General features: G+C 42.7%; 1 protein-coding gene across 1 annotated transcript in view; it reads right to left on the bottom strand.

The window, feature by feature from the left end:
• Positions 1–27,043, bottom strand: part of LOC121552195 (leucine-rich repeat transmembrane protein FLRT2) — a 41,301-nt gene that overhangs the window by 9,058 nt on the left and 5,200 nt on the right. The gene's annotated exons all lie outside the window — the stretch shown is intronic.

The raw sequence follows: 27,043 nt of genomic DNA, 5'->3' as shown, positions 1-27,043 counted from the left end.
CTAGACTGATCTGGATAAGTAGCCTACATTTCCATGCTACTTCACATTTCTATTCAGTTTCCAGGACGGCAGAGCTCTATGCTTAATTCTGTCTACATTTATCTTCACCTCTCCTTCCTTGCAGTGATTTGAGACTTTCAGACACATGTACTGACAACCACAGTAATTTCCTCTGACTATTCATCCTCACTCTCAATACTGATTCAGCATTACACTATTTCTTTGCACGCACGCAAAGTGTGTCCTATTGGCTCGTTCACTCTGTGAAGTTGGTGTCATGTTGGAAGTGCACATGTGCAATAACTAAATTCGCACTGGCACTCCTAAACAATGCCATTTATGTAAACTTTTAGAAAGGGTAAAGTCTACAAAATGTAGTGCACTCTGTTGGTAACAGATTATAGTTTTGGGAACATAAATCTATTTTCAGATTGAACGTTTCATTGATCAGAAAATAAGCAGAATGTTGGCCAAATTTCATCTAGCTCTATCTTCTCCCTCTTCCCGCCACTGGACTTCTTCTCATCACCATATTTGGTGGTCAGCAGACGTTCTAAATGGATACTTCAGATTTATACATCTTGTGAGGTATCTGTCACATTGTTCTACATGCTTTCATATATATGCAGTGGTCTTGCGTTGCCATACCTCCAAAATCAGTAGGTGTCACACCTCCCTTAGAGGTCTGGAGAATTTGTATTGCAAAAATGGTCCGCTGGCACCCAGCAGCAAGATTTTGATTGGATGTTAAATTTCAAGAACCCTCTCCCCACATGCCCATAGAAGGGGTGCTGTGTGTTATGTGAGTCCCATTTTGTAGAGAGTTGGTTTCAACTGCTCGTTTTAAAGTTATCAAGTGTGGCCGACAGTTTGCGATTTATATTTATTGAAATTAAAAGTGAATTACGCTGGTAAAGTCAAACATCACAACGCGTTCTAAACAGCTCTGGTGACAAAAAACGTTTTGCCTTGTCTCCATTCATCCACATGGCTACTGGCTGCCCATTATTTCATTTTTGTAAGGACCCAAAAACAGAGGAAGTGGGAAAACCTATTCAAGTCAGGAAATGCATTTTTAAAATGTAAAAAAACGATGAATTATTAGCTCACTAGCTAACTAGCTAGCTGGCTACAGTAGGCCACTTTGTAGGCTAACTCAACTGAGCTGCTAGTTATCTAACTAGCTAGCTGACTTTACACCTGTTTAGCTAAGTGAATTAAATATAATCAGTTAGCTAACTTTATATTAGCTAGCTATCTTCATGTAATGATTGTAAATTAAAAACAAAATCTCCAAATGCATTTGTAGATAACGGCCATGGCAGTGGGTGAAATTGCATCTCCAGCTGTCAGTAAACGGAGAGTGTAGGCTACTGGATTGGGCAAGTAATTTTGTGGGAGGACATTATGAACAAATTATCCAGTTCCAGTCCCTAGAGGGGAAAACTTTGAGGACAGAGAGATAATAGCAAGATAATATTCAGTGCTGTCTAATTTGAGTGTAATGAAGCCTGTTTCTTTGTGGTGTTTTCTGTACTCAGACATGGAAAGCTGTGAAAGCCTGTTTGCAAATTAAGAGAGAGCTCCCAATGAATGTCCCAAGAGACTAATATAGGTAAATCAAATTAAATCAAATCAAATTTCATTTTTCACATTGTGATGTCACGAGAGGCTGTGTCCTGGAGGGACGTTACATCCCCCTGAGATGGCTGCAAACCCAGACAGCTATGGCTCCATCTGCTGGTATGGTCGGGAACTCCAACCCTCTATGGCCAATCTTCCCACGCAGCTGAAACCAATCAGGAGGTGATGAGCTGAAGGTTTGTTGAAGGGAAGAGACACGGTCTCCAAGCTGGGCTCTCTGGAGGACAAGAGTGCTGCACGTCCACTTCCATGAGGAATATAAGGATTTGGAGATACTTACCTTTGGGAAATACTCACCTTTGGATATATGCACCGGTGGAAATACGTGTGGGACATTTGGAAGGACGTTTTGCTGGGTTGGCCACTAGCTGCAACGTGGACTACAGTAAGGCTGGGGAAAAGTTATCTGAGCGAGTGAGAATTATGATTTTGGATGTGGAAGAGACATCCCTGAACTGTTAACCCTTAAAGAGCCACAAGAGAACAGTATTGTGTTATACTTTCGTTAGTTTCCCAAGACCTTTAATAAAATCCTTGTTTTGGTTGAACCTGGTCTCCTTGCACTACTTGAGCAATCCCGCTGAAAGCTGTGTAGCCTCTCGTGACATCACAGATGGTGGAGAATACGGGCACGCTCAAGCGTTAATAGTGCATGTCAGAGGAGGATACCGAAGGTTTGATCACCCAGTTTTCCAAGTTGGCCGTAGGCTCCCCGCCGACTGAAATGGAGGACATATTGAAAGCCCTTGTTGCTGGCCAGCAAGCCCAGATGCAAGCAAACGTGGCTCTCTTGGAGGAGCAAAAGAAAGCCAACCTTCTGAAGGCAGAGGAATTGCAGTTGCAGAGACAGAGGGTGGTCCAAAATACCCGCCCAATAAAGGCAAGTGACTTTATATCTAAGATGGGAGCTACCGATGACATTGAGGCATACCTGCATGCATTTGAGGCCACGGCCACTAGGGAAGCCTGGCCCAAGCAACAGTGGGTTGGTCTGTTAGCCCCCTTCCTAACCGGGGAAGCGCTGAATGCTGTCCGGGACCTGGGCCCTGACCAGGTTACTGACTATGATGCCCTGAAGTCTGAGATCCTCAGCAGATATGGACTCACAAGGTTTGGTATGGCCCAGCGCTTTCACAGTTGGACCTTCCAACCAGACCAACCTCCTCGGGCGCAGATGCATGAACTTGTCCGAATCGCAAGGAAATGGCTGGATCCGCAGAGGAATACAGCAGCGGCGGTGGTGGAGGCCGTTGTGGTGGATCGTTACCTACGCGCCCTGCCTTATGAGGCAAAACGGTTCATCAGTCAACAGGCCTTGACCACGGCTGATCTGACCGTGGAAGCTGTGGAAAAGTACCAGGCCACAGCGGAGATGCTGAATGCTTCCCGAAAAGACCCCAGGAGTGCGGCCCCACCACAAATGGGAAGAACCCGTCCAAAGGACCCCAAGGTCTCGAACCCAGCCACGTCAGGACTTATCCCGGCTCCAGGGGGAGCCAGAAACCAGGCGGGTCCAAGAAGAGTACACCAGGAGGGGGAAACTCGACAGTGTTACCGGTGTGGGGAGATGGGACATATCTCCTGGCAGTGTGGGAAACCAGCCGATGAACCTATGCCCACTGCGGAGTCCTCCAGCTCAGCACCCACACACCGTGTTGCCTCGCTCTTGGGAGCCGTAGATGGCGGCCCAGATCGACCCCCCACCTGCCCGGTAACTGTGAATCACCATGATGTGGAGGCCTTACTGGATTCTGGTAGCCGGGCCACCCTGGTGCGTACGGATTTGGTGGGCCCAACGTGTCTGACCCCGGGGAAAGTCCTCCCAGTTTCCTGTGTCCATGGGGACACCAGAGAATACCCCATTACTGAACTTACAATGACCAGCACACGGGGAACCATACACACGACGGCGGGGGTGGTTGATTCCCTCCCCGTCCCTGTCCTAATTGGACGAGACTGCCCAGCCTTTTACCCACTCTGGAGAGAGTCTCAGGAGAGGATAACCCGAGTACCTCGGAAACGGAGAGGCAAGACTCATCCTGGGAAGGCTCCGGTGCAATCCTCCGAGTTACTCACTCCCGCCCGGGCTCGGATAGGGATGGCAGGTGCCCAGACCGACACAGAGACGGAGCTACAGAATCTGGACAAAGAACTGTCTGGTCTGAAGGGGGACCGCTGAGAGGTATCGTTTGTTAAAGCAACAGTTAGACATGAAGACAGAAGAGTTAGATATCCTCCAGGCTAAACTCCAACAGAGCTCCTTCCCTAAGCAACAGGAGGAGCTGGAGAGGCTGCGCAGGACCATCGAGGAGTGTGAGGAGACCCTGCGCAGTAGTAAGGAGGTCCAGAAGAAGGCAGAGGAGAAGTACAAGGTGTTGGAGAACAAGATGAAGAATGCGGAGGCAGAGAGAGAGAAGGAACTGAAAGCTGCTCAACAGAAGCTAAACTCTGCTAAAACCAAGGCTGATGCGTTCAGTAAGAAACTCAAGGAGAGACAACAGGAGGCGGAGTCCCTGGTCCTAGAGTTGGAGGAGTTGAAGAGAGAGCAGTCTGGCAAGCACCACGGCAATGCGGACGCCCTCTCCCGGCGTGATGCCTTCTTCGCTGCCTTTACCCCGACGAGGACGTCGGTCCCGAGGGAGGGGGATGTGTGATGTCACGAGAGGCTGTGTCCTGGAGGGACGTTACATCCCCCTGAGATGGCTGCAAACCCAGACAGCTATGGCTCCATCTGCTGGTATGGTCGGGAACTCCAACCCTCTATGGCCAATCTTCCCACGCAGCTGAAACCAATCAGGAGGTGATGAGCTGAAGGTTTGTTGAAGGGAAGAGACACGGTCTCCAAGCTGGGCTCTCTGGAGGACAAGAGTGCTGCACGTCCACTTCCATGAGGAATATAAGGATTTGGAGATACTTACCTTTGGGAAATACTCACCTTTGGATATATGCACCGGTGGAAATACGTGTGGGACATTTGGAAGGACGTTTTGCTGGGTTGGCCACTAGCTGCAACGTGGACTACAGTAAGGCTGGGGAAAAGTTATCTGAGCGAGTGAGAATTATGATTTTGGATGTGGAAGAGACATCCCTGAACTGTTAACCCTTAAAGAGCCACAAGAGAACAGTATTGTGTTATACTTTCGTTAGTTTCCCAAGACCTTTAATAAAATCCTTGTTTTGGTTGAACCTGGTCTCCTTGCACTACTTGAGCAATCCCGCTGAAAGCTGTGTAGCCTCTCGTGACATCACAACATGCTCCGAATACAACAGGTGTAGACCTAACAGTGAAATGCTTACTAACAAGCCCTTAACCAAAAATGCAGTTCAAGAAATGGAGTTAAGAAAATCTTTACTAAATAAACTAAAGTAAAAAATAAAATACAAAGTAACAAAATAAAATAACAATACAGAGTCAATGTGCGGGCGTACAGGTTAGTCGAGGTAATTTGTACATGTAGGTAGGGGTAAAGTGACCATGCATAGATAATAAACAGCAAGTAGCAGCAGTGTAAAAACAATGTAAATAGTCCGGGTGGCCATTTGATTCATTGTTCAGCAGTCTTATGGCTTGGGGGTAGAAGCTGTTAAGGAGCCTTTTGGACCTATACTTGGTGCTCCGTTACTGCTTGCCGTGCGGTAGCAGAGAGAACAGTCTATGACTTGGGTAAATGGAACTTTGACAATTTTTGGGGCGTTCCTCTGACACCACCTAGTATATAGGTCCTGGATGGCAGGAAGCTTGGCCCCAGTGATGTATTGGGCCGTACGCACTACCCTCTGTAACGCCTTATGGTCGGCTGCCTTACAGTTGGATCCTATATACCATGGGTTATATGTGTAGGTCTAGCTATGTTAGCAAACATTGTATACAAAAATAAGGTTAAACATCACACAAAATGTATAAACCTGTTACAATTGGAGCAAGCCAACCCTGCTGGGTGTGCAGGGTTCTATTTCAGCCCAGCAATAACACGCCTGATTCAACTTATCAAACCTAATGTGTTGATAATCAGGTGTGCTGTTGCTCGGCTGGAATAGAAGTCTGCTCACCCACTAGATCACGGATCAGTGGACCAAGGTTGGCCACCGCTGGTATGGAGATTTTTTTGTTCACCTGAAATGATGCTTTAGTAATAATAGTTTACTTGTTACTACTCAATTATCTATTGTTGTTTAGACTAAGATATCTAATATTTACATTTTGAAGTGTTGATTCTTTGAATATGAAGTGTTTAAACTTGTTTTAATTCTTTAGCTATTAGTCAAAATGAACTAGTGTCAATGTTGATTAATCACATATTACAATCCTGCAATAAAAGGGGAAGGTGTTCTGTTGCTAATGTGTCTGTTTCTGTGATGTATTCTCAAATTAACATTTCCTTTTTGTCTAGCTGTAAGATGTCCAATCTGTTTTTATTTGATTGTAACCCTCTCTCAGTATATCAGCTACGTGAATCCATTTAGCAGCTTATGATAGGGCATGCAACGCCAAGGCAGCCATAGGCCTACAGTATGATGGCATTACTGGCCTATGGGCACCTGTCATCTGAGGCAGAGAATAGCGAAACTCACACATTTACATGTTGAGCTATATGTTCACAATGTAAAATGATACCAGGAGACAATGTATATAAGGCAAACCATGTACAGATTTTGTACATGCCTTTTAAGTGCTGACATATACAACTGTTTAGTGTAAATCCAACCTTGTAATTTAGGTAAAGTCTGAAAATAAGGAGATGAAAATGAGGTTAATTTTATTTTATTTCAATAATTTTTGCAATGTCGCTTGCAAAAAGGTTGCAGTTGTTCCTATAAATAGGCAGTACATGGTTGAACTATGTGTCACTGACCTTGGATAAGCTAGCGACTGGGCTAACACAACTAACCTTTTAGGTCAATAACAAGCTGTTTTTATTAACATTTTGTTGGCTTTAGAATCGTGAGAGAAATTGAACTAGCTAGTAGCTAGCTAGTTATACCTAGGTAGCGTACAAGGTTAGCAGACTTTTCTCAAAACCTCTTTGTGGCTAGCTACTTCTCTAATCAAATCAAATCAAATTGTATTTGTCAGATGCGCCGAATACAACAGGTGTAGAACTTACAGTGAAATGCTTACTTACAAGCCCTTAATCAACAATGCAGTTTTAAGAAATACCAAAAGCAATCACACAAAAAATACAATATAAAATAATACGAAATAAAAGTAACAAATAATTAAAGAGCAGCTGCAAAAATAACAATAGCGAGGCTATATACAGGGAGTACCAGTACCGAGTCAATGTGCGGGGGCACCGGTTAGTCGAGGTAATTGAGGTAATATGTACAGTGAGGGAAAAAAGTATTTGATCCCCTGCTGATTTTGTACGTTTGCCCACTGACAAAGACATGATTAGTCTATAATTTTGATGGTAGGTTTATTTGAACAGTTGAACAGTGAGAGACAGAATAACAACAACAAAATCCAGAAAAAACGCATGTCAACAATGTTATAAATTGATTTGCATTTTAATGAGGGAAATAAGTAATTGACCCCTCTGCAAAACATGACATAGTACTTGGTGGCAAAACCCTTGTTGGCAAAAACAGAGGTCAGACGTTTCTTGTAGTTGGCCACCAGGTTTGCACACATCTCAGGAGGGATTTTCTCCCACTCCTCTTTGCAGATCTTCTCCAAGTCATTAAGGTTTCGAGGCTGACGTTTGGAAACTCGAACCTTCAGCTCCCTCCACAGATTTTCTATGGGATTAAGGTCTGGAGACTGGCTAGGCCACTCCAGGACCTTAATGTGCTTCTTCTTGAGCCACTCTTTTGTTGCCTTGGCCGTGTGTTTTGGGTCATTGTCATTCTGGAATACCCATCCACGACTCATTTTCAATGCCCTGGCTGAGGGAAGGAGGTTCTCACCCAAGATTTGACGGTACATGGCCCTGTCCATCGTCCCTTTGATGCGGTGAAGTTGTCCCGTCCCCTTAGCAGAAAAACACCCCCAAAGCATAAACCTCCATGTTTGACGGTGGGGATGGTGTTCTTGGGGTCATAGGCAGCATTCCTCCTCCTCCAAACACGGCGAGTTGAGTTGATGCCAAAGAGCTCGATTTTGGTCTCATCTGACCACAACACTTTCATCCAGTTCTCCTCTGAATCATTCAGATGTTCATTGGCAAACTTCAGACGGGCCTGTATATGTGCTTTCTTGAGCAGGGGGACCTTGCGGGCGCTGCAGGATTTCAGTCCTTCACGGCGTAGTGTGTTACCAATTGTTTTCTTGGTTTATGGTCCCAGCTGCCTTGAGATCATTGACAAAATCCTCCCGTGTAGTTCTGGGCTGATTCCTCACCGTTCTCATGATCATTGCAACTCCACAAGGTGAGATCTTGCATGGCCGAGGGAGATTGACAGTTCTTTTGTGTTTCTTCCATTTATGAATAATCGCACCAACTGTTGTCACCTTCTCACCAAGCTGCTTGACAATGGTCTTGTAGCCCATTCCAGCCTTGCATAGGTCTACAATCTTGTCCCTGACATCCTTGGAGAGCTCTTTGGTCTTGGCCATGGCGGAGAGTTTGGAATCTGATTGATTGATTGCGTCTGTGGACAGGTGTCTTTTACACAGGTAACAAACTGAGATTAGGAGCACACCCTTTAAGAGTGTGCTCCTAATCTCAGCTAGTTACCTGTATAAAAGACACCTGGGAGCCAGAAAACTTTCTGATTGAGAGGGGGTCAAATACTTATTTCCCTCATTAAAATGCAAATCAATTTATAATATTTTTGACATGCGTTTTTCTGGATTTTGTTGTTGTTATTCTGTCTCTCACTGTTCAAATAAACCTACCATTAAAATTATAGACTGATCATTTCTTTGTCAGTGGGCAAATGTACAAAATCAGCAGGGGATCAAATACTTTTTTTCCCTCACTGTACATGTAGGTAGAGTTATTAAAGTGATGAGACCGCACCATCTATGACTAGGGTGGCTGGAGTCTTTGACCATTTTTAGGGCCTTCCGCTGACACCGCCAGGTATAGAGGCCCTGGATGGCAGGAAGCTTGGCCCCAGTGATGTACTTGGCCGTACACACTACCCTGTTTAGTGCCTTGCGGTCAGAGGCCGAGAAGTCCAGGATCCAGTTGCAGAGGGAGGTGTTTAGTCCAGGGTCCTTAGCTTAGTGATGAGCTTTGAGGGCACTATGGTGTTGAACGCTGAGCTGTAGTCAATGAATAGCATTCTCACATAGGTGTTCCTTTTGTCCAGGTGTGAAAGGGCAGTGTGGAGCACAATAGAGATTGCATCATCTGTGGATCTGTTGGGGTGGTATGCAAATTGGAGTGGGTCTAGGGTTTCTAGGATAATGGTGTTGATGTGAGCCATGACCAGCCTTTCAAAGCACTTCATAGCTACAGATGAGAGTGCTACTGTTTGGTAGTCATTTAGGCATGTTATCTTAGTGTTCTTGTGCACAGGGACTATGGTGGTCTGCTTGAAACATGTTGATAATACAGGGAGAGGTTGAAAACGTCAGTGAAGACACTTGCCAGTTGGTCAGCGCATACTCGGAGTACACGTCCTGGTAATCCGTCTGGCCCTGCGGCCTTGTGAATGTTGACCTGTTTAAAGGTCTTACTCACATCGGCTATGGAGAGCGTGATCACACAGTCGTCTGGAACAGCTGATGCTCTCATGCATGTTTCAGTGTTACTTGCCTTGAAGCAAGCATAGAAGTAATTTAGCTCGTCTGGTAGGCTCGTGTCACTGGGCAGCTCGGGGCTGTGCTTCCCTTTGTAGTCTGTAATAGTTTGCAAGCCCTGCCACATCCGACGAGCGTCGGAGATGGTGTAGTACGGTTCGATCTTCGTCCTGTATTGACGCTTTGCCTGTTTGATGGTTCGTCGGAGGGCATAGCGGGATTTCTTATAAGCTTCCGGGTTAGAGTCCCGCTCCTTGAAAGCGGCAGCTCTGCCCTTTAGCTCAGTGCGGATGTTGCCTGTAATCCATGGCTTCTGGTTGGGGTATGTACGTACAGTTACTGTTGGGACGACATCATCGATGCACTTATTGATGAAGCCAGTGACTGATGTGGTGTACTCCTTAATGCCATCGGAAGAATCCCGGAACATATTCCAGTCTGTGCTAGCAAAAAAGTCCTGTATCTTAGCATCTGCTTCATCTGACCACTTTTTTATTGACCGAGACACTGGTGCTTCCTGCTTTAGTTTTTGCTTGTAAGCAGGAATCATGAGGATAGAATTATGGTCAGATTTGCCAAATGGAGGGCGAGGGAGAGCTTTGTACGCGTCTCTTTGTGTGGAGTAAAGGTGGTCTAGAGTTTTTTTCCCTCTGGTTGCACATTTAACATGCTGGTAGAAATGAGGTAAAACAGATTTAAGTTTCCCTGCATTAAAGTCCCCGGCCACTAGGAGCGCCGCCTCTGGATGAGTGTTTTCCTGTTTGCTTATGGCCGTATACAGTTCATTGAGTACGGTCTTAGTGCCAGCATCGGTTTGTGGTGGTAAATAGACAGCTACGAAGAAAATATATTAAAACTCTCTTGGTAGATAGTGGGGCCTACAGCTTATCATGAGATACTCTAACTCAGGCGAGCAAAACCTTGAGACTTCCTTAGATATCGTGCACCAGCTGTTGTTTACAAATATACATAGACCGCCATCCCTTGTCTTACCAGAGGCTGCCGTTCTATCCTGCCGATACAGTGTATTACCCGCCAGCTGTATGTTATTCATGTCTTCGTTCAGCCACGACTCGGTAGGATATTCGTGCCTGTAGTTTGTCCACTTTATTATCAAGCGATTGTAAATTGGCCAATAGTATCGATGGCAAAGGTAGATTAGCCACTCGTCACCGGCTCCTTACCAAGCACCCCGATCTCCTTCCGCAATATCTCCTTTTCTTTCTACTGCGAATGACGGGTGTCTGGAGAAAATCCCTCTCGTCCGACTCATTAAAGAAAAATTCTACGTCCAGTTCAAGGTGAGTAATCGCTGTTCTGATGTCCAGAAGCTCTTTTGGGTCATAAGAGACGGTATCAGCAACATTATGTACAAAATAAGTTACAAACAATGCGAAAAAACACACATGCTAGCCTTTACAGCCAAATATCACTTCAGAAATGTAAACATTAAAAATATTGATATGACCAGTATTGTAGACAATTTCTCCCCTCTTGCTGCAGGTTTAGCTCATCTCGAAATAGCAGAGAAATGCCATGATAACCAGCGTGCTGCAATGTTTTGTCACCAGTGCTTGTTGACATTTTTAGTCCTCAATGTTGCTCCTACAGCACTAATCCGGTGAGCACCTTTGGAGCTCTGCCCAAGCAAGGCATTTGATTGGTTTGACGGGTTGCATGGCGTCACCGGGTTCCAACCCCTCTAAGAGCTTATTTCGGTTTTAGGGAAGACTGCTTCACGATGAGGCTATAGATGCGGTAAAGAGGTCAATGGAAGAAGGATACTGGATTGGGGCACATTCGACAAATCTGATATAACAAAGTAGATACTCGTCAAATCCGTCATGATTGATGTATTGTAACAGGCCCACAATGTGGTTACTAATTTCCGATTTTGACATATTTGGCTGTTTTCGCTGCATAACATTTAGAAGTTGCTCCTTTTCAGGTTTAGAGGAAGTAGCTGCTAAATGCTAACTTCTGTTCGTATAAGCTGGTAGCATAGCTAGCATACAGAAATTGGTGGTGGTAGTCAAAGTCGTTTTTAACTGCAATGCAGTTGATTGGTGATGATGACATGAACATGTATTGGGGTTGACATCCACACAAGCATTATACTCCGATTTGTACCTCAACATAGTGTGAAATACACATATAAACAATTGCCTAAATGTAGGGTAATGTTGCTGAGGGGCAATGAGGAGATTCGGGATCTTTCCCCCAAGGCATCTTTCCCCAATGCGTATCCATGGCATTTCCATTGTTTGGGAGAGTTCCATTGACCTCTTTACCGCATCTATGAAACGTAGTAGACATGTCACCTGACAGCTCAACAGCTGGGCAATTGTCTTTGATCACAGAGTTGGTGCCAATGATTGATTAATTTAACCCTTTGAAACCCATAACACAGTTACTATGTTCCAAGGTGAGTTGAATCTACCTCCGAGCTATTAGAAAATATAGATGATATGTTGACTGTCAGGGAAGAAAAGTCAACTCGAAGCCAGCAGATGGCGATTCCATTGGTTTTCTGTATTATCGACTCTCCATGAGAGAATTTTGTGAGTTTCATTCTGCCTTTCATGTTTAATTTTGTCGGCAACATCCCAAAGATTGACTGCCTTGTCATGTCCTGTCCACAAAATGTTATTTATCCATAAATCACGCAGCTGTACACAACATGAATTATATATTGGACATGAAGAATGCAGGGGGAAATATAACATTTTTACTTGGCAGCATGTTTTTCATGTTTTGCAGCACAATTTCAATGGATGGAGTTTGGCATTATACAGTTATAAAATGTTTCTCTAAAGTCAAGAAATGACAAAGGTTTTACAGTTGTTGGATATACATTTGATTTAACAATTCTATGTTTGTGTAGAACAGGGTTTATACCTGTTTACTTTTAGCTACTATTGAGCTACTAGCCCCATCTGTGTGTATTTTTCTTTTTTAGGGGGTGGATCAGCTTTAATATTGCAAGTAGATTGTAGCTTCTATCAATTTAATTGTCTGCATCATTTCCAATCCCCCATATATACAGTGGGGAGAACAAGTAAACTTCTGACCCACTGTGAATGTGATGAAATAAATAAAAGCTGAAATAAATAATTCTCTCTACTATTATTCTGACATTTCACATTCTTAAAATAAAGTGGTGATCCTAACTCATCTAGGACAGGGACTTTTTACTAGGATTAAATGTCAGGAATTGTGAAAAACTGAGTTTAAATGTATTTGGCTAAGGTGTATGTAAACTTCTGACTTCAACTGTATATACAGTACCATTCAAAAGTTTGGAAACACCTACTCATTCAAGGGTTTTTAAAACTCATTTTTGGTCCTTAAATTAAACTGGCAAACCTTTTTATTTATCACAATTTTCTTTAACCAATTTTGGTCTTTGATACAGAGCCGACAGACTTTTTCCCCCTTACACTTGCCCTTCCATTTTTGCAGCAATGTTGTAATTTTGGATACAGACATTTCAATATATTTTTGTTAGCTGCATGTGCAACATAACTCCAGTCCTATTTATGATATAATTTACAAAGATTATACAATTTTTTTTTATCAATTAGTATATTAGACTTTAACCATAATATTTATTGTAATGTTTGCTCTGTCTTTTCTGGTGGAATAAACTGAAATTGTAGCCAACTTTCTAAAAATAGAGATATTTTGGAGATTATTTCATTTTCAAATAACTGAAAGTGAGAGGTTGTAATCTGAATAAAGGAAAAAAGGCCATTCTTGAACACGGGGTGAGACATTCTTGCTAATCTGCTAGAGAACCAGTTTGGATTTAAGTATAGCTTTTGTGTGACTGAAGCCTTTAGTGAGAGGTCTAATGCTTTAATATTTAAGAATTTCTGCCCTCCAAATTCATATTCATTATATAAATAGGCCTGATTAGTTTGTGTGGGTTTGATAGCAGTGTGGTGGTCCAATCATTATTACTTTCAAAGTTGAATTCTTGACAGATCGTAATTTCAATTTCCAATGCAAGACAAGTATCCTTCACAGGGGGAAAACAAGTAAAACATGTCTATTCTGAAGAACTCCTAAACCTAAAGTATTTCCATTCCTCTTGGCAGCTTTTTGTTACTGAAGACAGATGGAGGAGGTCCAGTGAACCCACACACACATCATTTTATTGTTCTTTATAGGCTAATCATCAGTGATTAGCTGAACCTGCTGATATTATGTTTCACTTCTGTTTAACTTTGATACATTCATTTCCCGTCACTCTGTGTACCCGACCATGACCCTTACACTGGTACTAATATCAAGTTGCATGTCTACAGAACCTAACCCCAAACTTCCTGATATTCGACTGAAGGTTTCTGTTCCATTTGAAATGCAGAAGACTTACATTTACATTTACGTCATTTAGCTGACGCTCTTATCCAGAGCGACTTACAGTTAGTGCATACATTATTATTTTCATACTGGTCCCCCGTGGGAAACGAACCCACAACCCTGGCGTTGCAAACGCCATGCTCTATCAACTGAGCTACCTCCCTGCCTGCCATTCCCTCCCCTACCCTGGACGACGCTGGGCCAATTGTGCGCCGCCCCATTGGTCTCCCGGTTGCGGCCGGCTACAGCAGAGCCTGGATTCGAACCAGGATCTCTAGTGGCACAGCTAGCACTGCGATGCAGTGCCTTAGACCACTGCGCCAGACTTAAGACAAACAATGCAGCACATGGATGACATTTACCATAATAGGCAGAAAAACAAACTCTGTGACAAAAGTTAATCCCCCTCAGGTCTCCTCCTTTATTTTTACAAACTTTTATCTGGAAATGTCTTCAATACCATCGTCCATCTCTCAGTGATAGAATGTAATATAATAGAGCCTAACTGAGTTGTGGGTCATGTTGACCACACTGTATAATCTCAGCACTGACGCGTCTAAGCTTACAGTTGATCAATACATACATCAATTACATTTTTCCTTAATCATTTTTTTGCATGTCAATTATAAATCTACCATTATAATTTTTTTACGGCACAACTCCCAACAAAGAAAAGCCCCATTTTCAAAAATCAACTGTAAAAGTCAAACCAACAACATTTGTGCATGCTACTGCGTCACCACCATATCAATGGCTGACTGTGTTTCCGTCTATGTACTGCAGGTGTTATATAGGCGCTCCATTAAATGAAATAAAGAGAAACTTGTAAAGCTTACAGTTCCTTTTAAAATAATAAACCTGCTTGTCAAACTGTTGGGCGGAGGAAGGAGGAGCCAGTGCTCAATCAGCCTGGTAGGCAATTCATCAGGAGCTCAGCTCTCACATGGACATGATGTGAATTATGGGGGAATATAAATGGTAGCTATAGACCCTCACTGAAGTCTTCCCTGTGATAATGTCACACTGTAAAAACAGACTGGCTGATAACAAGCTGGTCCCTGTAGTAGCCTACTACAGAGAAAGGGAAGAGAGAGGGCAGAGAGGGAGGGAGAGAGGGGGTAGACAGACAGACAGACAGACAGACAGACAGACAGACAGACAGACAGATAGACGGACAGACAGACAAAAAGAGAGAGGGTGAGAGAGAGAGAGAGTTAAACAGAGCCGTAGGGAGAGAAAGAGATAGTCTCTAGAGATAGAGAAAAGACAGATAGACAGAGAGAGTGATATAGAAAGAAAGATGAAGAGAGAGATGAAGAGAGAGAAAGAGCGATGCCAGGAACAGGTCTTTGGGTCACGCGAAGGATGGGCCTTATCCCACCTCCAATCCCTTCGGCTTTCTTTCTGTTTGAAGTCACATCTGGTGTGAATTTTCCATCCTGAGCTGAGCGGAGAGGAAGTCTTAGTCTGGCTGTTCATAGCCTGGATGTGGATGTGAGCTAGCGCCTACCTCCCAGGCTATAGCTCTCTCTCTCTGAGTCTCTCCCTGTCACCAGATCAGATCTGCCTGCCTGCTGTTGTCCAGACCTCACCTCACTCAGTATGTCTGCATGATGGACACATGGCTGGCTACTACAGCCTGAAAGATCTGCTGACATCGTATGGCTCAGCTCTCAGGGCCAGGAGTTTTTCCAGTCTTTGTGCAACAAGCTCTCACAGTCTCAGAATTAGATATTCAGCCACGTTCTCCAAATGTCAAATCTCAAAGTGTTTTTGACACCCTGGGTTGACTTCTGCTGCTTTGTATCGTTTCATTTCTCCAAACGTCAACTTTTTAAGTAAAGGGTTAAGTTTAGGCGCTCGTTCTGAATGGTTAAGGTAAGGGCTAATGTTTGGGATAGGGTAAAAAAAACACACAAAAAAACAGTGTCCACGACTGGGATCGAACACGCAACATTCTGATCCTGAGTCATGGGATTAGGGTCCTGATCCTGAGTCATGGGATTACAACTATCCACCATCCCTGTCCACAGCGCCCTAGCAAAACCCAAGCCTACTTGATGGGAATAGCACTCACTGTTGCCCCTAGTGGCCGGTTTTGAAGGCCTTTCCAGATGTCCTCTGGAAGGGCATGGATAGACGTCCAATTTCGACGTCAATCTTGAACAATCTCCCTGCTTTGTGACCTGACAATAAAGAAACGCTGGACCCAAAAAGCCAGTCGCCCTGGCATGGTCAAATAAGATAGGCTATAGTCAGAAAATATGATGGCTCTTTGACAAATAGTGTTTATTTTTGGATTACCTTCCCTGTCCAAAGATTAATGCACTAATTCCCAACCCAGAGTTTACCTCTATATTAATAAAGTTCTCCATCAGACCTGTGTTCAAATACTATTTCAATAATTTAAATTACTTTCACTTCACATACATTTCAAAGTAAGTATTTGGATATAAATTTTAAAAAATACAACTACTTGAATATTGTAATATATTTGAAACTACACTTGGAAAGTATTTAAAAGTATATACAAATATTCAAATATTTAAATACTCCCATGTATTTGGAAACAACTATTTGAAAATAGCTTCAAATATTAGGCTATTTATAAGAAATCATTTGGAAATGCTTTCAAATACTTCAAATAAAAAGTATTGATTCGGTTCCACATCGTTTGAAAATACTCAAATACACAGAATGTAAGTATTTCAATGACAAATATTTAAATACACATGTATTTGAACCCAGGTCTGTTTTCCATATTTACATTTCAATGTGCTTGCATTCTCCTGATGAGTTGATTAATTATTGCATTGACTCCTAATAAGGGGAGGGTGGAGAAAGACCCTGCGACATCAATTAAACTAGTGATTTAATTTGTGTGGCCAAATTCATTGCTTGCTTATCTCCCCAGAGTATCCCCAGAGGATGTCTGTAGCATGGAGTGTGTGTGTGTGTGTGTGCATGCATGCGCATCCTAATTATAGTTATATTCTTCTGTGTCTTGGGTTTTCCACACAGCATGACCCAATAACAGTGGATTAGTGACCCTGTTTTTAATTTTTTTACATTTTAGTCATTTAGCAGACTTACAGTTAGTGAGTGCATACATTTTCATACTGGCCCCCTGTGGGAAACAAACCCACAACCCTAGCGTTGCAAGTGCCATGCTCTACCAACTGAGCTACAGGGGACACTTCATGTGCTAATTCGCTTGTGTAGGGTTGTAACTGTTCTAAGACTGATTGAGAAGATAAAGTACATTTCCCAGGATACAGTATGGGGCTACTTTTTGGGGCTTTGTTAGCTCTGCCTTGTTCTTCTCAATCTACATCTTCCCTCCAACAAGACAGGACTTTGGGTAGCCCTCTCCTGTAGTCAAATGACCTAATGCCCTCATGGGTGGAATATTATTAAGATTTTTCATAATTTCATAAATAATAAGTCCAGTGTTTGTATGTCAAACGCTTTTGTTATATTTCAGTCTTCTATGATGCATATAAAGTGTAATATTGGGATGCAAACTGAAAATTGAATACATTATAACTCTGTATCTGACATGGTACAGGTGTCTTCTTTTTTTTTAACCCGTAATGTTGTGTGTGAGGTGTATACTTTGGTTTCAAAGTAGATTTGTTTAAGACTACCAAGAAACACTCTGTGTGACCCTGATTTAGCCCACTGCAGTGAAAGGTTAATTGCAGATTACATATTTTCTTTTGATGAGAATACTTTTAAAAATCTCATAACGTAGGATTTTGATACAACACAAACTTAATCCACAGTATTTGTGAAATTAGGATTGTTATTTATTCTACACGTTTACCTCCCTAGTACTTATTTAATAGCTGGTCTTTCCTATATGAGTTAATGATATGTAATGTCTGATCCTTTGTTCACGAGACCTTTACCGTCTTCTCCCAACTCCCTACTGAAAAAGATTACAGAGAAAATGTTTACCCAATATAGCTTTTGCTAAGGCAATAGCCCTCACATAACAATCTGTACTTCCATCTGGTCACTGTGGTTTTCGCATTTACCATTTTGTACCCCTTAGCTTTCACTTACTGCCACAGTGAGTCATCCCATTTGAAAATAGTCCCGCAAACATCCTCAGGCGGTCTCCTATGGATCTCTAACATCAGAAGATTAGAACCACTACACTACCCAGTTTGCTGTTGGGACTAGGCTGGTGAATCACACAGTGCCTTTAGAACATGTGCTGCCCTCTTTCAGGTTTATGTGAGGTAACACTTTTTGGGGATAGTCTATCTGTAGATGCTCTACAGACTATCTACAGACAATCAGTAACATTTCAACTAACTATCTACTAACCCTAGCTCTAACCCTAACCTTAACCCGTATCCTAACCCTAAAATTAACCCTTCCCTAGCCTTAACCCTAACCTTAACCCTTACCCTAAACCTTATTCTAAAAACATAACCCTAACTGTAATCTTAGCAAGCAGCTGCTTATCAACAGATAGTTTGTTGATAGTATGACCATCTGTAGATCATCTACAGATGGAAATCTGGACTATCCAAATAAAGTGTGACCTTCTGTTATTATATTTTTGTATTAGTGTACACTTTCCAGAGGGAAAGAGGGAGAGGAAGAGGGCAGAGTGGGAGAGAGAGTGAGTAAGAGATAGACTGAGAGATGGAGAGGAACCGAAGAGGAGTAGGGAGAGAAGGAGGGAATGGGGTTTGTGTGAGTGATTATGTAAGATCTATCAATTAAAAGGATCACCTTTCATCCCTCATCCTGCACAGGGCTGCGGTGCCCCAGAAGATAACTCTCTTTCTCTCTACCCCCCTTCTCCCCTTCTCCCTTTCTCTCATCTCCCCTTTCTCATCTCTCACTCCCTTTCTCTCTACCCCCCTTCTCCCCTTCTCCCTTTCTCTCATCCCTCTCTCGCAGGTGGCACAGGGCCCAAACCTGGCGCCTGCCACCCTGCGCAGATGAATTGAAGCATAGCGCTGTAAATTCATCACATATGGCTAATATCTCTCCTCTCAGATTTGCAGGGAGAGGGCCAGAATCACCTCGCTCTATTCTTCCGGGAGTCAGTCAGCTGTGACTCTCAGGCCATTCAAAAAAATAACAGAAATGAAAAACTGTATGGAGTCCCACTTTACATTTCAGAATTTTTCATTTTTTATTCCTCGGATCCTCAGGTCCACTCTCTCTCTCTCCATTCATAATGCGAAACTCCAGATGAATTACATTGTTCCAGGTAAGTAAAAATCAGTGGCGCACCTGTCCCATTGCATTAAGATAAATTGAGTGATCATAGTTTTAGTTTCATTAGTTATTTATTAGGGCCACTGCCCAAAATAACACTTTACTGAGGAAGTGGAAGACGGCTGGATGACTGGTCATCATTAAGGGTTAATAGAGCTAATGGTCTAATGGACTTCAATGAACTGAAATAGATGATTGAAGACTAAGCAACACAAGGAACTTTGCAATGCACTGGCTGCAACAATAATACTATTAGTATGTTGATACAGTTGTGTAGGGTTAAGGTAAACACAAAGCAACTATGCTGTAACAATGTAGTGATTTTCCTTTCAGATACTCAATGTAGTCTTGTCAATGATACGGACAGTCAACTCTTTGGAAGTTTAAACTCTCTCTCTTTTTAATTCCAGTCATGGGTTTGATTTGTTGCTCCTAGATTAGATTGCAGAGATTTGCAATAGGATAATATTCATATAACTAAGGTCTGATATCAACGGTCTTATAACTAATAATAAAATTGCTTTAATACAAAGTTCCAGTGCACTGTTGGTTCTCTTTATCATCTGGCTGATCAACACTATTCATTGCTTGCCAAAGGCCCTGATTGCATGGTTAGAAATTCATGTGGTAGATGTATTGGGTTTGATATGAATATTATGTGGTTTTGCCCATGGGGACAGTTCCATTAGTTAGATTTTCCGTATGTCTGAAGCGAGACTGAATTCTTTAGCTTTGTCACATATTTTCTTTGAGAACTAAAAACTTCCAAACAATAGACTAGCTTTAAGCTGCAATATGTAACTTTTTGGGCAACCAGACCAAATTCACATAGAACTTTGAGTTATATATCTGTAATTCTCATTGAAAGCAAATCTAAGTGGTAGATGTGTTCTATGAGCGCTATTTCTATGCTTCCCGTTCTTAAGTTTCGTTTTGTGTCTTTTACTTTTTGTTTTGTACACCAGCTTCAAACACCTGAAAATACTATTTTTTTGATTATGGAAATATATTTCACTGCAATTTAGATTGTACAATGATTCTCTACACACTGTCTGCTTGTTTTGTCACAAACTGAAATTAGGCGAACTATTAGAATTTTAGCAACCAGGAAATGGCGGAGCGATTTCTGCATATTGCACATGTACATTTTAAATATTTGTCAAGGCATTTTTACTTTCTAAATTATGTTTCTAGTTTTTGCCTTGAATTGATTTCCCTATTGAATCCTATATCTAGGAATACGATGCTAAGAAATTCATGCTGTTGTAAATCAAAAGGAGCGGAGACTTTGTTGTGTTATATTTAGTTGCAGCAGGCTAACCCCTTCTCTAGCATCCTTGTTCTGCATGGTGTATTGACTTCTAGTACTGTGTACACATGTTGTCATCTATCAGAAGAAAAAATAACATGTTCTTAGAACACGAGAACAGAATCAGATTTTGTTGGATTGATGTGCCATTCAGCCCATGTGTTCTGTGCAATGTTTCTCCACATACAACAAGCAAGCCTGGGTCTGATTAAACATAATCTTGATGTGTGTAATACATACACTAAGCGCCATGTCCTCCCTGCTGTGCGTGTGCACACACTGCCCACACACATTTGTCATGCCGAGCTACTTGTTGAGGCCGTTGTTGTGATTAATGTGGTGGTTCAGGGTGGCTTTAGCGTGATCGCTGTGCTGTGAAAGCAGTGCGTGTAATTTCATTGTGTATGCCACAGTTTTGCTGTACCACATTCACATTATTAGCAGGCATGAGTAAAACAAACTGGAAAAAAAGAGTGAAACAAACTCATTTAAACCGCATGTTGGCAGGTTTGCGTCCGCGAAACGGTAAAGTGGCATTCACACAAACAGTGAACCCCTTTGTTCTCTTCACAATCTTAGTTCTGACACTTTTATTTGACATTGAGGTGTGTCCTGCCCAACAACTGTCGTTAAAGCATCGGAAGTCCCCTTAACACACAGATATCTCTTCAGAGTGAGATTATGACTGTAATGAAACAACCTTGGCTCCGTTTCCCTGAGAAAATCAAAACAATAGTCAATACGTGTGAGGCATGTAAAAAATTCCCTGTGTTATTTAAAACTGTTATGGCAACTAGAGTGAGCAGGTATTTCTCATGAGTATCCATTTTCTCCTGGGTGTCCAGTGTCTTTGAGGTGAAAAGTCTTGGAATGTCTGGGATTGGTAGTCAGAAAGGAGAATGCTCTAGAAGTGCACATGGAAGTGTTTTAGAGATATTCTGTGGAGGAGACTGTTTGCCAAAGAGATGTAGGATCAAACATTGCTCAATGTCCTCTTAAATGTATCTTTTAGAAGGAGAGTGTTATCACATGTGCATTCCTCTCTCCCTATCTGTGCATGTCTGGACTATGTGGGGGAACGGTAACTGTCGTGTTGCACAGGGGTTGTGTTAGAAAACTCGCCTCAGGACTCGAACGCTGGCTTTGGTCCAGTTCAACTATAAATGGAGCCCTTTATGCTGTCTGTACATGCACACACACACACACGCATGCAAGAACGTAACGGCCCATTCACATCCCAAATTTGCAGTCCGTTGCTTTGAGCCGGATGTCATTCATTTCCATGGGGACAATCCGCAACGGAGTGGCATCGCAGCGCCCCCTTGCTTCCGAGGCTTCATTGCAAAGCGGATGGCGCGTACTTTGAACTCTTCAGTCCGGCCAGAGTCCATCAATAGAACAGGAAGTTACCAAACCACAGAATGAGGTACGCTAGATGAGTACTATTTTACGAGTAATACAACATTGGATGTTAAGCCAATTATATCATATGAATGTAGCCTCCAGTTTTAATACTAAAAAGTTTGTTGTGATGGTAATGACATTTGTTTATGAGGTGTATCTACACTATCTTCAACCTAGCCTAGCTTTTAGTTAGCTAGCTATCGTTAGCTGCTGTGTGTAAGCTAGCTTGACTTGCTAGAAACTAAGATAAAGAAGTTGAGGAAAAAGTACCTAAATTAAACATGTTTTATTATCACCTGAAACAATGTTTCTCCTGTCTTGAATGACAAGTAAATGCTATCTCTGATGAGAGACAGGCTCTCTTCCATCTTGCGTTACGAAACCCTATGCTCATCCGGGAACGAGTAGCGGAACGAGATTACGTGAAAAGGACATACAGCCAACTGAATTGTGTCAGTTTGTGTATGGGTCATTAGCTCGCAAACGCAGGCACGCATACACACATGCGTGCACACAGGTAATCACTCATTCACATGCACGCATACACACACACACACACACACACTGACGAGTGCAGAGACACACACACACACACACACATGCATGCACACACAAACCGACACACAGACACACACACCCACCACTGCCTGCAGGTATCAGAGAAAGGAGTGCTTTCACCGCCCAAGTGTTCATCACGGCACTTCAGTAACACAAGCATAAAGTCATTGTTATTATTCCTACCGAGAGGAATCCGAGCCCCTCATAGATAGACAAGCTGAACTATGCCAAGAAGAGCGAGGCGGAGAGAGAGACAGAGAGGAAAGAGAGAGCGAGAGTGATCACGATGGTGATAGGGAGGAGGAGAGACCTGTCACTTCTCTTGTCGGAGTTTTTCTTGGCTTCCACACTGGGTACAAGTCAGGGTGAGGTAGAGCAAACAGTACCGCCACTGAGCGTGCCCAGTTGAGCCTGCTAATCTCTCAACGCGCTCCGACCTACCCGGCCCACCGTCAAAATGAACAGTCCTCTGACAGGATTTAATTACAAACAGACTAGTGTCAGGCACACACACACACACACACACACACACACACACACACACACAGACACACACACACACATACACACACAGACACACACAGACACACACACACACACACACACACACACACACACACACACACACACACACACACACACACACACACACACACACACACACACACACACACACACACACACACACACACACACACACACACAGAGTGTCAGGTAACTTCTTGCTCTCCCTCTCTCACACTTCCCTTTCCCAGACAGCAATTATACCCTTTAACTCTTGTCAACGCAGCAGCGGTTTTTCCTGCTCTGTGTAGCCAAACATCTACCCCCCTCCCTCCCTCCCTCCCTCACCTGTCACCTCCCTCCCTCCCCTCTCTCCTCTCTCCCCCCCAAGTAGAACAAAGGCCAACTGCCTCACTTGTTCAGTTTAACTCAACAATGAGAGCCTACAGTATTGGCTCTGTTGAAGCTAACATAATACAGTCATCCTACATCTAGAAGTTGATATATCTAGGATAAGGTTCCCTTTCACAAATAGTTATTTGGTCTATTAGGGGTTAAAGCACACAACTGACCTTCTGTGTCTCGAGCTGATCAGTGTCTCAAGGCATGTTGATTGAGAACACATTCTTTTGCGAAAAACGCCCTCGGGAAGACAATAAAAGCATCTACTGGATTGGTTAATTTAATTTGATTTATTTTAATAATGACTCATTGATGACTGGCCAAAGCGAAGGAGGCGTTATACTGTATCAGGTGAAAGGGAATTCATTTTAACTGAGATCAATCAACAGTGTTTCCATCTGTTTTCTCTGGTTTCATCTGATAATAGTATTATCGCAGTTATGACAACTCCGTTGCATTATGTCTTTCTTACCAGATAAAGAAGTTGTAAAAAAACTAAAAAGCCATTGGATTAGTAAAAGTGTTGTTTCAGATAATTTCCCTGTAATTAGACAATCAGCTTTTGAAACAACACAACAATTACATTTAGTTTGATACAGCTGTCATTCAGCCATTTACAGTAATTTTCATATATTTTCATAATAAAGTATGGCTTCAGGCAAAAATACACAGTAGGCCTGTAGAATAGTGCCATAGCATAGGACCTGATGAATGAAAATATACATTTCAACAGGGCTCCTTTCTGTGGTTATTAGGGGATTTGATGAAATAACTTCACCCTCAAACTCTCCCTCTTTACCCGCAGCCAATTTCCTCCAATGGAGGTGATCCTTTCTGCTGGGCTTATTGAGACGGAGGCCACTCCGGCTTTTACACAGTGAAGTGAAAATGAGGGATTTCTAATGGCTGTGCACTCTGATAGCCTTCCAACGGAACAGGGCCCAAGGCCTCTCTGCCCAAGGCCCCTAGCTCTGGAGCTCTAACTCAGCACAACCCATTAACAGCCACATAACTCTCCCTACCCTCCACCAGGCTATAGTAGTATACTGAAGACTGGAAGGAAAACCGAGCTGCTTGCTGTACTCTACGAGTGTTAGCAGATGGAGAGAGTTAATGCGAGTTTGTAACTGAAAAATACGTGGCGTACTCGGCCAAAACCCTCAAGCTTAGATTTCCGTTGTGACAGCAGGAGAATGGTCAGGTTGTTGATATAGCTTTTTTTAGCCATGAACATCTGCAGAGAAAACAGTGGTGGTGTTGATGGTGGATGCATCAGAGAAGAAAAACACACTACCATGTATACTCCAGTCTACATTTGTTCATGCTAACGTAATGCATGAGTAATGAGCACTTAAATGTGTAGTGTCAAAAATGCTAATGGTCTTAGAAATGTTAATGGTTTTAATTGATGGAGTAATTAGTGGTATGTTTGTCCTGTGGTGCTGAATAACCTCAAAACTTCATAATCATTTTCTTGAGAAAGTAATGTGAGAAAAATGTTGTTTCTTGTTCCTAGTTCAAAAATTAAAAAAATAACACTTTTGTCCTTAGTTAGGGGCTAGATAGTTTTGTGTATATGCTTTATTTTCCTGCTATATTTCCTTAGTTATAAGGGACATTTCAACTATATTTGTTTTATATACTATGTGGAGTTTCAGTCTAATTTGGATTCTGAAGTCTCTCTGTGTAGTCTGGCTGTCTAGATTACTTAAATCCTTTTTTTGTTTATTAATCAAGCAAATGAACGTACAGGCAGCTACTGTATATCTAAAGTAAAACTTTCCTACCATGCAAATACTTTTACAATTCTAGAGATACTGTTGTTTCTATAGAAAAAAAAAGACAAAGGGGGCAGGTCAAAGGCACATTCTGTAATATTTACAGCGTTTTTGATCATTTAAACGAATGATATATACCCATTGATTCTTGAAGAATATCACTTAAAAATACCTTATGATGAAGCTTGGCTCATACGTTTATTCAATGGGAGTTTCAAGCTTCATAATTTTTCAGTGGAGGTTCATCAGTTTCTAATCTGGTTCCAGTGACAGGTTTGGGATAGTAGCTTAGATAGACAGAAGACACTGGGTGACTAGCTTCTCAAGGCCAACACTTCATCTCCTCTCCCTAAGTAAGCATTTTCTCTGTGTAAAAGGAGAACATTTGACCCCTATTGTCTCCATATACAGACATATTCCCCTGTGTGGGTAATGGGCTTTTACATATAGATGTCATTCAAGACACACCCGCACACTGGCATGCCTGCACACACACACACGTGCACACGTAGGCACATCAGCATGCACACACACACACACAGACGTTGGCGTGCCACAAACACAAGCCATATTACAGAGATGCACACACACTCAAAGATGCATTTCTTTTCAATGATGTACCATGCCCAGGATGAGAGTGTTTTAAAGGCATTCTTTCCTTGACATTTACCTTGTGATAGTCAACTGAAGCAAAACAAATTCCACTCATGAGTGCATTTGAAATAGCGCGGGACAAAACAGATATGCCCAGGAATGTCATGTTGACCGATAAGAAATCTTGAATTGATACAGTACTATGTTCTGAAAATAGTCTATGTGGTTGTGTGGAGATGAGGGAAGAGTTTAGTAGATAATGATGTGGCTTTACACAATAAGATGAGAGCTTTAAGTTTTAATCCAGTGGGAATTCACTGGTTTTGCTAGAAATGCTCTTAGTAAGAACTGCTTCAATTTGTTGCCTTTATGTATCGTTTTTTTTAGTTTAGTGCACTTTTCCTGTAGACTAGTGTCTGTCTGTGTGTCTGTCTTTCCTCTCGCTTCAATGGGCCATATGCTTCAACAACATGTGGGAGGCAGGGAGACATCTTGGGTGGAAAATTGATTATAACTGGCTGATCCAGGGGATACATGTAATGGTGGCCGAGACTGCCTCAGTCCCACAGTGCAATGTCACCATAAGCTATCAGCCTTAGCACTCTGGGCTTTGATGCTGCTCGGTGCATATTCTGAGCCGGTAAGCCTATATGCCCCACGGGACCGGGTCAACCAATGGGCCCACAGCCATCTTCTCTTCTTTGATATTGTTATGAAAAAGTGGCAACAGACAGCTTTTTTTAGGGGCTTGATGTTGCAACAGCTAGAGCTCAGCAGAAACTAAAGGGTGACTCTTCTAGCTACGCTGAGTGTAAAGGAGATGTAACTGACCGCCGTTGTTTTAGTGCCAACACAAACGGACTCATGGAATCTTTTAATTTGCCATAATAGATTGCAGTAGAAAGCAATTGATGGGCAATATGCTGAGGGGTTTGAAATTGAATCCCATATCATGTGGGGATGGCGAGGCACCCTCAAAGAGAAACACCGGGGTCACTGGGGGATTCTGGGAAGGCCATCCGATCCCACCTCGGACGAGCTAAATAAACGGACACGATACAGCTTTCAGAACTACAGGTCTCTGGGCTGTTTGACTGAATACACACACAGACATACACACACACACACACACACACACACACACACACACACACACACACACACACACACACACACACACACACACACACACACACACACAGGGACAGATAAACCTTGACATGACATGTAGTCTAACTGCTTCATCACACGGTACAGTAAAAAACCCTCCCAGCAACAAGAACATTCCAGCAAATGACAGCCCTGATCTGCAGTACCCTCCAAGAGAGATGGGAGTCAAGTAAGCCCATTAAATATGTCTCTATAACCCTCACTGGCTAAAATGACCCTGGTCAGCCCAAGGCTGAGACACTCCTTCTGATTGGTTGGCTGCAGTTTGTTTGAGTTGCTGTGGCGTTGGAGCCCTGCTGTGTGGCAGTCAGCCCTGTTTGCTCTAACTCCAGGTGGCATTAGCGATATGCATTAGGAGCCCTCTGCCTCATAATGGGAGAA

Source organism: Coregonus clupeaformis, chromosome 36 (assembly GCF_020615455.1).
Source record: "Coregonus clupeaformis isolate EN_2021a chromosome 36, ASM2061545v1, whole genome shotgun sequence".
NCBI lineage: Eukaryota > Metazoa > Chordata > Actinopteri > Salmoniformes > Salmonidae > Coregonus > Coregonus clupeaformis.
This window is presented reverse-complemented; position numbering and strand designations above follow the sequence as displayed.